At 35.2% G+C, this 14,856-nt stretch overlaps 1 protein-coding gene across 2 annotated transcripts in view; it reads right to left on the bottom strand.

Moving 5' to 3' along the window:
- Positions 1 to 12,261, bottom strand: part of LOC6045111 (venom dipeptidyl peptidase 4) — a 57,293-nt gene extending 45,032 nt beyond the window's left edge. For both annotated transcript variants that reach the window (XM_038252182.1, XM_038252183.1), the window contains exon 1: positions 12,104 to 12,261. The gene's annotated coding sequence lies outside the window, so the exon portion shown is untranslated. The remainder of the gene's footprint in view (positions 1 to 12,103) is intronic.
- Positions 12,262 to 14,856: the final 2,595 nt, after the last annotated feature.

Below are 14,856 nucleotides of genomic sequence, written 5' to 3'. Positions count from 1 at the left end.
AGGTGAGTTCTTGAGTTGAAGAAACAAGATTTGCATCACATTTTTATTGGATTTTAGCCATTATCAAAACAACACATTTTGAAATGGAACTCCAATTCTCACCATCGAATGTCGATATTTTCGGAAATAACAATATAATAATTTTCGATTTTTTTAAATTATTTTAAGTGAGAGCAATTCCAGCTCAAATCAGGATTTTTCTGATACTTTTGTACCCGACCCTCTCAGATTTCAATGAAACTCAATGAGACATGTTATCCTAGACCTATATAAGCCATTTTTGTGCATATGGAGCAAATGGTACTCGAGAATAACATTTGAGAAGGGCGTAAGGTATTTAAATATTTTTGTATTCTGTAATTTAAAAATTACTGTATCTCGAAGCCGTTGCGTCGTATCAAAAAGTGGTCAAAGACAAACTTGTAGGAAATTGGACGGGCTTTCTGAAAAAAATACACTGAAACAAAAATACACGCCACATCTATGAGATTTTTCGATTTTTAAGTCTAAAACTTAAATTTAAAGGTGATGTCACGATTTTTTTTCGTTCAAAATTTTTGAGGAAAAAACCTAAGATGTTATCAAAAGACTGACGAAAAGTGCAGGATGGTATGTCTCTCCTAAAAAAATACCAAAATCATTTACTAAAACTGTTTTTTTGAAAAGTGGTCTATACGTCAAAATTTTTAAAAACCGGTAATGGGAATCGATTTTCCAGACAATTTTACATAAAAGTCTCCATATTGACCATTGTCCTATGTCCAATCCTTGGGAAGATACAGCGGTTTTATGAATAAAAATGTTGAAAAAACGTCATTTTTGGTGGTTTTTGGCTATTTATATAAGACAGACTTGGTTTTTCATTCTCGTAAATATGTTTACCGGAAAGCTCGTCCAATTTCCCATAAGTTTGCCTTTGACAGCATTACATTGCTTATAACTGAAAATAGAATATTTTTTTCAGTGTGGTAGAAACCAGGATAGTAAATTTGATTACGTAAATATAAAAACGATATAAATCAAAAAGCTGTAAAAGTCTTGATTTAAAAAATCATCATGTTAAAGGGTATTATATTTTAATTTATATATATATTTATTTTATTGTATTTGTGTCACCCCTCCTTTCAAAATCATTTTTTTTTTCAAATGAAAGAAATTTTATTTGAAATGCTTGTTTTAATAAAAAAAAATCGTTAGTAAAAAAATACTTTTAATTTATTTGTTTTACGTTGCTGATTTTTTTACCCTCAAAAAAGAATTTATTTGGTACAAAAAAAATAACCCTTTTCGAGAAAAAAGAATACCAAAGCATTCGACAGACAGAATAAATGAAACACCAACTTAGATCTTGTTAAAAAAAATGAACTACATTCATCCCACATATTCGGAACGGTTTCCAGATTGTCCAATGTTCAAAAAATCATAGCGAATCGATAATTGAACTTAATGATTCGTTTTTACCTTCATTTGAAAGCTTTTCTTGCGATCTTTCGAATGCTGTATCGAACATCTGCAAATTTTGACTTTTATATGAAGTTTTTGAAGAATTACTTTGACCCTTGAAATCCACAAATTCGGATCACTTTTTTCTTACGAATGTAAACAAACTTTGGATCTCTCCAGGAGTACATATTTATTACCAAATAATGACTTCACACTCTGAAACCAATGAAACTCAAACTTAGTGATGTTTTATACACGGTTTGATAACTTTTTCGTGTAAATATCAGTTAAATTCAGGTGTTCCACAATTGTAGGAGGCACAATAACATCCCACAATTATGAAACAGGCCATTTGGAGGCAGTGTTTTGCTGCTCTGGACAAAATAGTCTTCAAATGAAGTTTTTGTTCAAAAAGTACTACTTTTACTAGTGAATTAGCAAGATAATGTCCAAATAAAGGATCTAAAAATAGTAAGGTCGACAGAAAAGCTACTTTTGGCATGCTACTGACAAATTATCATAAAAGTGTTCCGAATTTGTGGGTGTTCCGAATATGTGGGATGACTGTATTCTTAATAAATAAAAACATTTTAACAAACTGCTCTGAAATAACAACCCTGTGAACAAAACTGTTATTTTAAAAGTGATTTACTCAGAAATGAACTGGAGCAATACATTCAAAAAATCAATTTATCTCGAAAATTTTCCAGCAAACAGGATTCCGGAAATCGGGGAAAATTGCATTCAACAGATTCAAAACAAAACATAGGAACGCAATGCTGCAATTATATTATATAAGAGTGTAGAAATGGGTCACACTAGAATACGTTAAGCGTTCCAGAGTGTTTAGGCCTTGCTTGAAATTTGTTAGATGGTTTATTTTTTACTGAAGCTTAATATAAAATTTGAATTAAAAAAAAATTAAATACAATGAACAAATTTAAATTAAGTTTTTAAAAATGAGATTTAAGTTACTCTATGTAAACTGTTTTAAAGAAGTCACGTTCAATCACAGCTATCTTCACCGCATGACTGCAGATCTTTCCATCGCGATGGTATCATTCTCCACTTATTTCATGAGTAATGAGCGTTTAACTTCGCAAAAACGTCTTTCAAAACGTATCCAGCGACCGTCACGAGCACAAATTAAACTGTTCACTGGGTTGAAACTTTCGCAGATTCCTCAATATCACACGCAGTCTCGTTATTTTCTACGAACCAAGAGACAGTGCTCTGTTTCCACCTTCAATCCGAACATTAGACTAATTCTAAGTACTAAGCTCGCTTTTGGTCCGTCCCTATAGTCCATCGAACTCACACAACCTTCAGCTGACTACACACAAATCAAAGCCGCGAGATTGTGTAAGTAACTCACATTGGTGGTTCTCGAATGGTAGAAAGGCAAATCTCAAGGCAAATTCAAACAAGCAAAAAAAAAAGAGTTCGTTTGTTTACTCGATGAACGGAGGCAAAAACACCAACAACAACGACGGCAACAGATGTAAACATCTGTGAGTTGAGCAGTTTGCACATTGGAGTCCTACACGAGAAATTCCCCGTGGAAAAAGACGCTGAATCGAGTCGCAAGAAACTTACCAAGGGACTTGGGGTATTGGATGCGTTTATGGTAAGAAAAGTGCGATTATTAAAGCAATGCATTTTTTTTTTGCAATCCTGGTTGATGCGATAACCACATATTTGTCATTTAAAATAATCAATCTTTAAAAAAAATAAAAAAAAAACAATCCCATTTCACCCACTCTAACCCCAAATGACCACCGTCATTCACAAGTCTCCCACAGGCAAAGTGCGCAGCACTATCACAATTATTATCAATTTAGCTCACTTCTGACCCATTACACGTTCCACGTTCACGTACTCGAATGATGAGCACGCCCAAGATGACGGCACATTTCTCTCTGAAACACTGCACCCATAACCAGGATACGCACTAAACTTAATTAATCAAACAAGAAGTGACACCACTTCACCTCACTTCTTGTGTACTCTCCATGTCCACTCCCACCAATCTAGGAGGCCGAAAAAAGGGCATCTTTGCCGGCGGCGTCCACCATGTCACTCTTCAACAGGCCGATAAGCAAGTTGGCGAACTGCGTGTACTTAATGATAAAAAGTACTTATCAATTTCCCTAGAGGTAAATGAAGCATTTCTTGCTTTTTTATATTTTTTTGGTTTCGTTGGTGTGCTCACAACTTTTTATTGGGTTGTCACAATAGAGCAAATAAAAGTATTTTGACATTTTTTTCTATTTTTATTTTTTCAATTGTTTTTAATGTTTAAAAAAATTACCAAGATTATCTAATAGGAAAACGATTCATCTGAAAATTTCTGCATGCTAACGAATCTAATCACGAAGCCAAGGTCCATTTTTTGACGTTCCGGGACGGAGGGGTGGTACGACCCCGTGTATTTTTTAACATTCGTAAAATAAGTTTTTTTCTTTCAATAATTTGCTTGGTAGTACGGTAGTATAGAAATAGACACCCAATATCAATGAGTTGTTGTTTTTTTTTTTTTTTTTTTTTTTGATAACGTACTTTAAAAAATAAAAAAGGGTTTTATTTATTTAAAAAACGCAAATAGTATTGAAACCTCTTCTGTTTTTTTTACTTAACTAGAAACGTAGTTAGACATTTCACAAGATAGGGAATTCAATGTTTTTTTTCGAATCTGTAACAAACCAAAAAGTCGTTTTACATTTAAAACAAATGCTTGAAGTCTTAATTTCATGTTTTTTTGTAACTCCGCTGAGTTGTTTTTTTAGAGTGATACAATATTGTAAAAAGTTGTAGAGACAACATTTACACAATTTCATATTTATAATTAGAAGGGTTGCTTTGGGTACACTCTTACAAATAACTTTTAAAAAGTAAAAAAACACACGAAATCTTTTTTTTTTTTTTTGAAAATAAATTGAAAAAAAAAATCTCTTCTGGTTTATTGATACTACATTACAGGAGGGAAATTTTACAAAAACATGGTGCACAATTTTTAGTGAAAAATTAAAATTGTGAATTGTTTTTGTATCTTTTTATTTTTTTTCGTGCACCATGTTTTTGTAAAATATCCCTCCTGTAATGCAGTTTTCGTATCGGCAATAAACCAGAAGAGATATTTTTTCAAATTATTTCCAAAAAAAAAGATTTTGTGTGTCTTTTTACTTTTTTACGTTCCGAATTTTTGAGAAAGTCCTAAAACCGGGCGTCCAATTTCGTATGTTGTTTCACTGAGTTACGGTGATTTTAAACAAAATAAAATTATCATCACCAGAATTTCCAATGAGTCCGCTGTGAATGAATTTTGAAATCTTATTTGTTAGCAGAACAATTTTATTACAGTTATATTTGAAGTTTTGAAGTTTTTTTTTAAATGGTGGTTTATGCACGAGTCATATATTTATCCAACGAGGTTTACCGAGTTGAAAAAATAGGACAAGCTTTGCAACGAGTTGTTACATTTTTTTTTTGCAATTCCAAAAAACACGCTTTTTAAATGGAAATTATGTCAAACATTCATGTGTTAAGTAAATTCACCGTGAAAAACAAAACAACAATAAAAAATGTTACTTTTCGATAAAAGTGTTGAAAAATTCAACTTTTCAGCACCCATTTCAGTGCTGAAAAGTTGGACTTTTCGTCACTGGTATTAGAAGGTATTGATTTTCAAATCAGCTATTTTTGGTACATAAAAGTAGGCCGTTTCGTTTCTCCAGAAGAACATGACAGTTTCCCGTTGATCCCGTTGACAGTTTCACAACGGGATTGTAAAAATATCTTTTTGCTCTCTAATTTTCCGGCTCAATTTGAAAAATTAAAAAGTATAAAAATTTAAATTACGATTGTTTCAGCGTTTGAATGAAAAAAAAAGTGTTTCATAATGCATTATAAACCTGTTCAGATATTTTGCAATAATTGGTTTCCAAAATATGCAAGTATTGATGTTTTTTTTCTTGAAATATCATAAAAATTCGAAATATAAAAAAATCCAAGTATGCTAAATATGAATATCGATACGGGAAGAATCATTTGCCTGTGATTTTTAAATAAAATAAGAGAAGTAAAGTTCAACAAAAGCTGCTCAAAATGACCTCCTGAACACGAAAAAAATAAAAATTTCGGAAGAAAAAACATGAACTTTGAGGAGTTAAAAATAGTAGTTTATGCAACAAGTTGCAAAAAGAGGATTTTTGCAGCACGATTCGTTTATTTATCCAACGAGGTTCACCGAGTTGGATAAATACGAAGAGTGCTGAAAAAATCAAGTTTTGCAACGAGTTCCATACAATTTTTTTGCAATTCCAAAAAACACACACTGACTGAAATTTTATGTCAAATTTTCATATATTTTGTCAATAAATCGTTTAAATCAAAAAAATGTTGAAGAATGTTACTTTTCAAAACAAAAGCTGAAAAGTTCAACTTTTCAGCACACATTTGAGTGCGGAAAAGTAGAACTTTTCAGCATTTATTTTGAAAAGTGTTGCTATTCGATTCTGTTATTTTTGGTACAGAAAAGTAGGCTATTTCGTCGTTCAAGAATGACAGGAAAAGTAAGTAGTTTCACGACGGAATTGCAAAAAAACTAATTTAATACGCTTATAATCTGAATTTTTGGGAGGCGATTCACTATACATTATTGAAAAATGTGCATTCTTAAATTTAATAATGAGAATTACAAATTTCGTGGTTTGCACAGCAAAAAAAAGTAGAATTTTGGATTGTTGAAAACTTGGTAGGTTGAATATTACCACTTTTTTAAGTAATGTTAGCTAAAAAATGTGTAAAAATGTGAACCTGATGATTATTCAGCACAAACTTATAAAAAACTTACTTAATCCACCCTTAGGTGGTTGGCGCCTTCCTCACATTTAAAGATTGCTATCCAAAATGCAAGAAGTGCGTAAATAACACTTAAGTGCTTATAACTTTTGATAGGGTTGTCAGATTTTCAATGTTTTGGACGCATTGGAAAGCTCTTTTGAATACCTATCCAACGATAGGTCGCATGAGAGATCCGGACAGCATTATCGGCAAAATATCTGAGATCCGGCCTCGAAAAAGTGCGTAAATAACGCTTAAGTGCTTATAACTTTTGATAGGGTTGTCAGATTTTCAATGTTTTGGACGCATTGGATAGCTCTTTTGAATACCTATCCAACGATAGGTCGCATGAGAGATCCGGGCAACGTTTTTATCAATATATCTGAGATCCGGCATCCAAAAAGCGTATAACTAACACTTAAGTGCTTATAACTTTTGATAGATTTGTCAGATCTTCAATGTTTTGGACGCGTTGGAAAGGTCTTTTAAAAACCTTTCTGAAAATGTATAGCATGACGGGTTTTCTTACAAAAACCACCCTTTTTACAATCTTCCGGACTTTTGCTAAAAGCGTTTTTTTAGCATAACTTATCAGGGTGACCACTCAAATTCCATTTTCAAATTCCCGACTTTTTCCCGACTTTTTTCCAGACTTTTCCAGAATGCTCAAATAATAGGCATTTCTTATCTAAAGAATGATTTCAAACAAAAAACTTTCTATAAGAAAAGTCAATATTAACCACCGAAAAAAAAATCTCAATTAATTTAAAAAAAAAATCCAAATATAGGCATTTTTTGAAAATACAGAAACTAAACAACAAAATTCAAAAATATAATTTCATTATTATGATTCAGAGTAGAAACACAAACAATGAGTCTTTGAAAAATAATAGAAGGTTCAACAATACTTATAACTTCCATGGTATTTTTTAAATTGGCAAACGTATAGTTTTTGATATTTTTTTAACTTCATCATCATTTTAAATCAAAGAATGATTAAAACATAATTGCTGTTATTATTCATTCAAAAGATTTAGAAAAATGTCAAGAAATTCATAAAAGAAAATGTTTTTGCCAAGTTCCCTTTTTAATTATGTAATTTTTGATATTGAATTTTTTAATCAATGTTAATTTTTCTAGTGGTCAGTATTTAACTGTTTTTTTTTTCAATGAAAATTCTGTTTGATATGATTTTATGTTTTCCCACTTATTTAAAGTAACTGTTTGAAGAGACAATATTTTTTAATAATTATGCAAGAACTCAAAATGTCTTGGATTATTTTTTTGCAATTTCAATATTTTCTTTATGTTTTCAAAACGAAAAAATCTTTTTCAATTTTGGATTTTATTCGATATTTAAGTTTTCCGCAAACTGGAAATCAAGCTTTATCTATGGTAGGTAATTTACCCATACTCACAAAAAAAATCAAGGGCAACATTTGGAAAAAAAAACATTTTAAATTACTTAATGAATTTAGTTAAACAATTACAAATATTTACCCAAAAATTATATTAGTTTTTCATCAACTTAACCTCTTGTTTTGTGAACAAAAATTAAGAGCGATCATTTGATTCATAAAAATATATTATGAAAATCTGTGTCAAAGACTTCAATATTCATAAAGATTTAAAAGGTCTTAAACAGCTTTTCCATACTCAAATATATTGAAATAGTGAAAATAACCTTAAATTTAAAGTAAGTTACTAAAGCGGAAATGAGTGAATTCAATTTGAAAATTGTACAAAATATTACAAAATTTATTCAAGAGTTAAAAAAGCTCAGAATTCCCGACTTTTCCCGACTTTTTGGCATAAAATCATAAATTCCCGACTTTTTCCCGATTTTTGGCGGATTTCGACGAATTCCCGACTTTTTCCCGACTTTCCCGATTTCCCGACTTGAGTGGCCACCCTGCATAACTTTTGAAGTACTTAACTAAACTGCATAATTTTTAATAGCGACTTATGGGACCCTAAGACGGATCGAATGAGGCCAAAACGGACAAAATCGGTTCAGCCAGTCTCGAGATAATCGACTGACAATTTTTTGATCAACATCCCACCACACACACAGACATTTGCTCAGAATTTGATTCTGAGTCGATAGGTATACATGAAGGTGGGTCTAGGAGGTCTAATTGAGAAGTTCATTTTTCGAGTGATTTTATAGCCTTTCCTCAGTAAAGTGAGGAAGGCAAAAAAGGTGCAGGTGGTTATGTTACACATGACCAGTATGACAAAGAACTTTGCAAGATGATTGTTGAAATTTTCGATTAGAATGTCCGGTCCAAATTCCCCCCTTATAATAACCGTCCTATCGAACTAAGGGGACGGAAATTGCAAGTGGAGCTGAAATAGAAATCGAAGTGAAATCAATTTACTTTCCTTCACCACTCGAAAGTTACCAAGATGCGGGAATGTTTTTGCAAGGCTGTTGCAAGCAATCGGCGGCAGTAAAGGAAATTTGAACAGCACACATTAAAAACTACCCTTTACAGGGCTTTTAATGATTACGAGATAGTTATTCTAAATTTCCAGAAACAGATTTTCACAGTGGCACAAAAAAATGTGCATTGCAGTAGTCTATTTATTACTTCCTGCCTAATAAGCAATATATTTTAACTGCTTAGCATTAGCATATTTTAACTGCTTAATTTCAGATAATGGCCAAATGCAACTTTTTATGTCCAGTATCAAAAATCATTTAGTTTGATACCCATATTGCCCCAACTCTTACGGTCCGGCAAATGTCCCCTCATCGGAACATCCCCGGGGCCTCCGGCTACTTCGGATTGTGGCCACTACTGCCAAAATGTCAAATTTCATGTCCGGTATCAAAAACCATTAGGTTTGATACCCATATTGCCCCAACTCTTACGGTCCAGCAAATGTCCCCCCATCGGAACATCCGCGGGGCCTCCGGCCACTCTGGATTGTGGCCACTACTGCCGAAATGTCAAATTTCATGTCCAGTATCAAAATCCTTAAAGTTTGATACCCATATTCCCCCACCTCTTACGGTTCGGCAAATGTCCCCCCATCGGAACATCCGCGGGGTCTCCGGCCACTCCGGATTGTGGCCACTACTGCCAAAATGTCAAATTTAATGTCCGGTATCAAAAACCATAAAGTTTGATACCCATATTGCCCCAACTCTTACGGTCCAGAAAATGTCCCCCCATCGGAACATCTGCGGGGCCTCCGGCCACTCCGGATTGTGGCCACTACTGCCGAAATGTCAAATTTCATGTTCAGTATCAAATACTACTGCCGAAATGTCAAATTTCATGTTCAGTATCAAATACCATAAAGTTTGATACCCATATTGCCCCAACTCTTACGGTTCGGCAAATGTCCCCCCATCGGAACATCCGCGGGGCCTCCGGCCACTCCGGATTGTGGCCACTACTGCCAAAATGTCAAATTTAATGTCCGGTATCAAAAACCATAAAGTTTGATACCCATATTGCCCCAACTCTTACGGTCCAGAAAATGTCCCCCCATCGGAACATCTGCGGGGCCTCCGGCCACTCCGGATTGTGGCCACTACTGCCGAAATGTCAAATTTCATGCCCAGTATCAAAAACCATAAAGTTTGATACCCATATTGCCCCAACTCTTACGGTCCGGCAAATGTCCCCCCATCGGAACATCCGCGGGGCCTCCGGCCACTCCGGATTGGGGCCACTACTGCCAAAATGTCAAATTTCATGTCCGGTATCAAAAACCATAAAGTTTGATACCCATATTGCCCCAACTCTTACAGTCCGGCAAATGTCCCCCCATCGGAACATCCCCGGGGCCTCCGGACACTCCAGGTGGTGGCCACTACTGCCAAAATGTCAAATTTCATGTCCGATATCAAAAACCATAAAGTTTGATACCCATATTGCCCCAACTCTTACGGTTCGGCAAATGTCCCCCCATCGGAACATCCGCGGGGCCTCCGGCCACTCCGGATTGTGACCACTACTGCCGAAATGTAAAATTTCATGCCCAGTATCAAAAACCATAAAGTTTGATACCCTTATTGCCCCAACTCTTACGGTTCGGCAAATGTCCCCCCATCGGAACATCCGCGGGGCCTCCGGCCACTCCGGATTGTGGCCACTACTGCCGAAATGTAAAATTTCATGCCCAGTATCAAAAACCATAAAGTTTGATACCCATATTGCCCCAACTCTTATGGTTCGGCAAAAGTCCCCCCATCGGAACATCCGCGGGGCCTCCGGCCACTCCAGGTGGTGGCCAGTTCCAATGATCGACTCCCGCGACTGGCATGTCTTAGCTGGTCCTTGCCTCCAAGCCATCTGCTCCCGGACCTCCAGGCCGTCTGCTACCGGGCCACCAGGCCATCTGCTTCTGATGTGTTCTCGTCGACGTCCAGCAATAGAATGAATTTTCGGGACCGACCGAGCCGAGTTTTGTTGGCTCGTCGACGATCCGAAAATTATGAGGTGAAGTGGGGGAGATTTTAGATACATCAATCTCACGTCTCTCGATCGACTGATTGGGAAACGTTCGTTCATCCAACCAGCGTGCACCAAAAAGAGGGGAAATTTGCCGAGAGGGGAATTCGTCACGTAACGTTTTCGCTTCGCGAAAATTTTGGATTGACACCACGTATAGAAACCTTAGGACAAAGTTCTTTGTCAAAATTCATCATTTTCTGATGATGAATCTGAGATTACACATTTTTTTACACAAAATCTGTCACCATTTCCTGATGAATATTACCATCATTTTTTTCTGTGTGCGTATTGACGAAATTTCACAGATTTTGCGTGTTTTACGATAAACGTGTTTAACGATAAACAACGATAAACAACCTATAAAATTGATAATGGAACGAACTAAATTGAATGATTGACGTATCTACTCAATTCAGTTTTATCATCATATGATGTCAGTAAACGCTTCAGTTTTGTCAAGGTATTAAAGCGTAGAACCCCAAAGCTAAGATTGAAAATAAAAATGTAAATTTCTGGAATAATCTCAAAATTGACAAGTTGTAAAAGTGCACATGACTTTTTGATCAGATCTTCAAATCCAACGGCTTATCAAATAGTTTCACCATAAACTTGAAACTTTTATGTATGATTACAAAACCACTCCTTGATAAGAAAACCAGAAAAAAGACCTTGACGCGAAACGAGCGTCTTCTATCGGAATTCCGCTTTCCTTTCCCCGAGTGATGACACTTTGACTTTTGCACGTTGCCCAGATCCCTAGATATGCCGCGTATGCCACGCGACATCCACTTTGCGTATCTCGGCCGGTTTTCCGCGAAGGAATCCATTCAAAAGTAAGTGGTGCTGTTTGCGTGCACGATATTGCTGAAGCCGGCGAATGGTTTAATCACAGATTCCACCGCATCAAACGCGAAGACTTTCAAGTCATACCCCCGCGGAAAGTCCTTCACCAACAACGAAGCACTTTAATTTGAGTTGCACAATTTAAAATGAATTAAGTGAAGGCGAAGCTCCGCTCGAACTGAAGCAGATGATCAACTGTTGCTCATTCTACAGTCGCGATCGCCGTCATCGTCACCAGCATCTGGCATTTGCAGAACAAGTCTGTTTTGTTTTTTTCGCGAGACTACAAACTCGCGAGATCACGACCTGCGTCACAACTACACACAGCCCGGTTCGACTCGTTTAGATAATCAGCGTTTCGCCTCTTTTAACGTTGTTTGTTTGGCTTTTCGCGCACCGGTGTTGGTTGCTTGACAGCTGACGATCGCCGCACTGGATGCTGTAACGACCTCACGATATTCTCGACCACCCTTGAACAGCTACTTGACACTCAAGTACGTCACCTTAGCGCTTCATCTTCTAGCTCTTCTTCGAGCATAATCCGCACCATTCAACGCTTTCACCGACGACGACGACGACGACGACGACCAGGGAGAAAGGTCACACCACCACTTTGGAACAGACACACCAACGTGACGGACGCGCGTCCACTTGCCTTGCCGGCGAAACACTGACTTGTGACGGTGCTGGCTGGTGGGATGATGCTGGGACTTGCCGCGCAACGCCACGACTTCGAGAGCTCTATACGACAAGATGGTGTGTGGTGAGCATGAATCTCGTGTTCGATTCCCGTGAATTGTTGTTTGGGGTGGTTGGCTGGTTGAGGTTGAAGGTATGCTTGAAGGTGTTGTTGTTGTAGTTGTATATGGTTTTGTTTATGCTGCAGAGTGAGTTCACAATGTATCGGTAGATCCGTAACACATAGCTGGTTATTCAAAAAATACAATTCGCATGTTTTTCACTTCTTATACAGCCACGACGCGCGACGCAGCACGGTTTTGCAAATTTGGCGTTAAATTCGTGAAAAAAATTTCGAGTCTTTTTTTCCCGAACTTAAACCTCATACTACTTTTCAAAAGTCCCCTGCGTTTACAATCGATTTTACCATGTTTGGGTTCATTTAAAAATCTTTTGAATTTTTGAAAATTTTCGATGTTCTGTATAGCAAAAAAGTTTGTTTTCGTCATTTTTTTTAAATAAAGATTGCAATACAACTGAACTAATGTTAAATGGAACATTTTTTTTGCATTCAAGTGTTAAGACTTTGGCTTGTTATTTCAATTTTATTTTATTTTTTGCCCGTTAGTTTCTCCATATAATTTTTCATACAAATTTGTCAGTTGTCCATACAAAAATGATTTATGAAAATTCAAAAAATTGTAGCTCTGTGATCGATTTGATGAACAATAAAACCCCCGATTACGCTCAGGCGTTACGCTTTTTGTTAGGTTGATTTCTCGAAAACAGTGTAATGTTTCTACATTCTTTTGAAATCAATTTGTAGATCTGCACAAGACGTATAAATTGCTTTAAAAAGATTGCAAAAATGTTGCGTTGTTTCAGAGAAATCGACGAAATACAAAGCGTAACGCCTGAGCGTAATCGGGGGTTTTAGTGTATTCGGCAAAGTTGTAAGTATGGATAAGGACTGCACTGAAACAAAATGATACACGGTAAAAAAATTGTGGTTTTTAATTTCACTTTTTGTCACTAAAACATGATTTGCAAAAAAAAAAACACTATTTTTAATTTATTTTTTATTTCTTGATAAAATGCCAACTTTTCACAAATTTCAAGAGTGTGCAAAAATACTTTGACTGAGGTATGAATTTTTTAATCAATACTGATTTATCAAAAAAAAAATTAAATATGTTTTCAACTAAATTTTTATAAAATCGTATTTGCCACCAATATGTACTTTAGTTAAATTTTGATAAAGTGAGCCGTTTTCAAGTTATAGCCACTTTTGGGTAAGTTTTTTGAAAATAGTCGCAGTTAATCATTTTTTTTAATTAGTGCCCATGCTTGCCTTTGTTTGAAAAAAATATTTTTTGAAGACTGAGAAAATTCTCTATATTTTGCGTTTTGAATTTTGTTGATACGACTCTTAGTTGCTGAAGTATTGCCATGCAAAGGTTTAAAAACAGGAAAATTTATGTTTTCTAAGTCTCACCCACACAACCTACCATTTTCTAATGTTGATATCTCAGCAACTAATCGTCCGATTTTCAATGTTAAAATATGAAACCTTCGTGAAATTTTCCGGCCTTTTCTAAAACCAACATTTTTTAAATCAAAACTAACATTTTAAAAGGGCCAAACATTCAATATTATACCCTTTTAAAATTATATTCTTGACTTTAAAAATTTTAAATATTGTTTTCTAAAAGATTGTGAAATTTCACGAATTAACATTGAAAATCGGACCACTAGATATCGACATTAGAAAATGGTGGGTTGTTTGGGTGAGACTTAGAAAACATCAATTTTCCTGCTTTTAAACCCTTGCATGGCAATATCTAAGCAACTAAAGATCGTATGAACAAATTCAAAAATGTAAAATATAGAGAATTTTCTCAGCTCTCCAAAAAAAACCAAATTGTGCAACCATGGGCACTAATTTTAAAAAAATGAATAACTGTGACTATTTTGAAAAACAAGGTTACCTAAAATGGCTACAACTTGCAAACGGTGCACTTTATAAAATTTTCGCTAAAGTACTTTTAATTGTAAATTCGTTTCTACAAAAAAATAAAAATAAAAATGCGACCAATACTTCGATTTTTTTTAAAAAAAATCGGTATTGATTCAAAAATTCATAACTCGGTCAAAGATTTTTTGCCCATTCTGGAAATTTCTGAAAAGTTGGGTGTATATTTTTTTTCAGTGTAGTCCATATCCATACCTACAACTTTGCCAAAGACACGAAATCGATCAAAACATTCCTTCAAAAGATACAGATTTTTGAATTTTCATACATATTTTTGTATGGACAGCTGCCAAATTTGTATGAAAAATTATATGGACAAACTACTGATGCAAAATGACTTCTTTGGGCATACCGAAAGCACCAAAAAAGTTTCAGCCGGATTAAAAAATACAAAAATTAAAATTAAAGAAAAAAGACCGATTCCGTAGAGAACTGCTCTGCTGGGATTTCTATCTAGATAGAACAAGACTGCACACCGGTATCAATTTTTTTAATCACCCATAACATGGCTAAATGAATAATTAACAATAAGGCCATTGCAAATAT

The sequence above is a fragment of the Culex quinquefasciatus genome, chromosome 2 (genome assembly GCF_015732765.1).
Source record: "Culex quinquefasciatus strain JHB chromosome 2, VPISU_Cqui_1.0_pri_paternal, whole genome shotgun sequence".
Classification (NCBI taxonomy): Eukaryota; Metazoa; Arthropoda; class Insecta; order Diptera; family Culicidae; genus Culex; species Culex quinquefasciatus.
The sequence above is the reverse complement of the archived record's forward strand: the minus strand, read 5'-3'. Positions and strand labels throughout refer to the sequence as shown.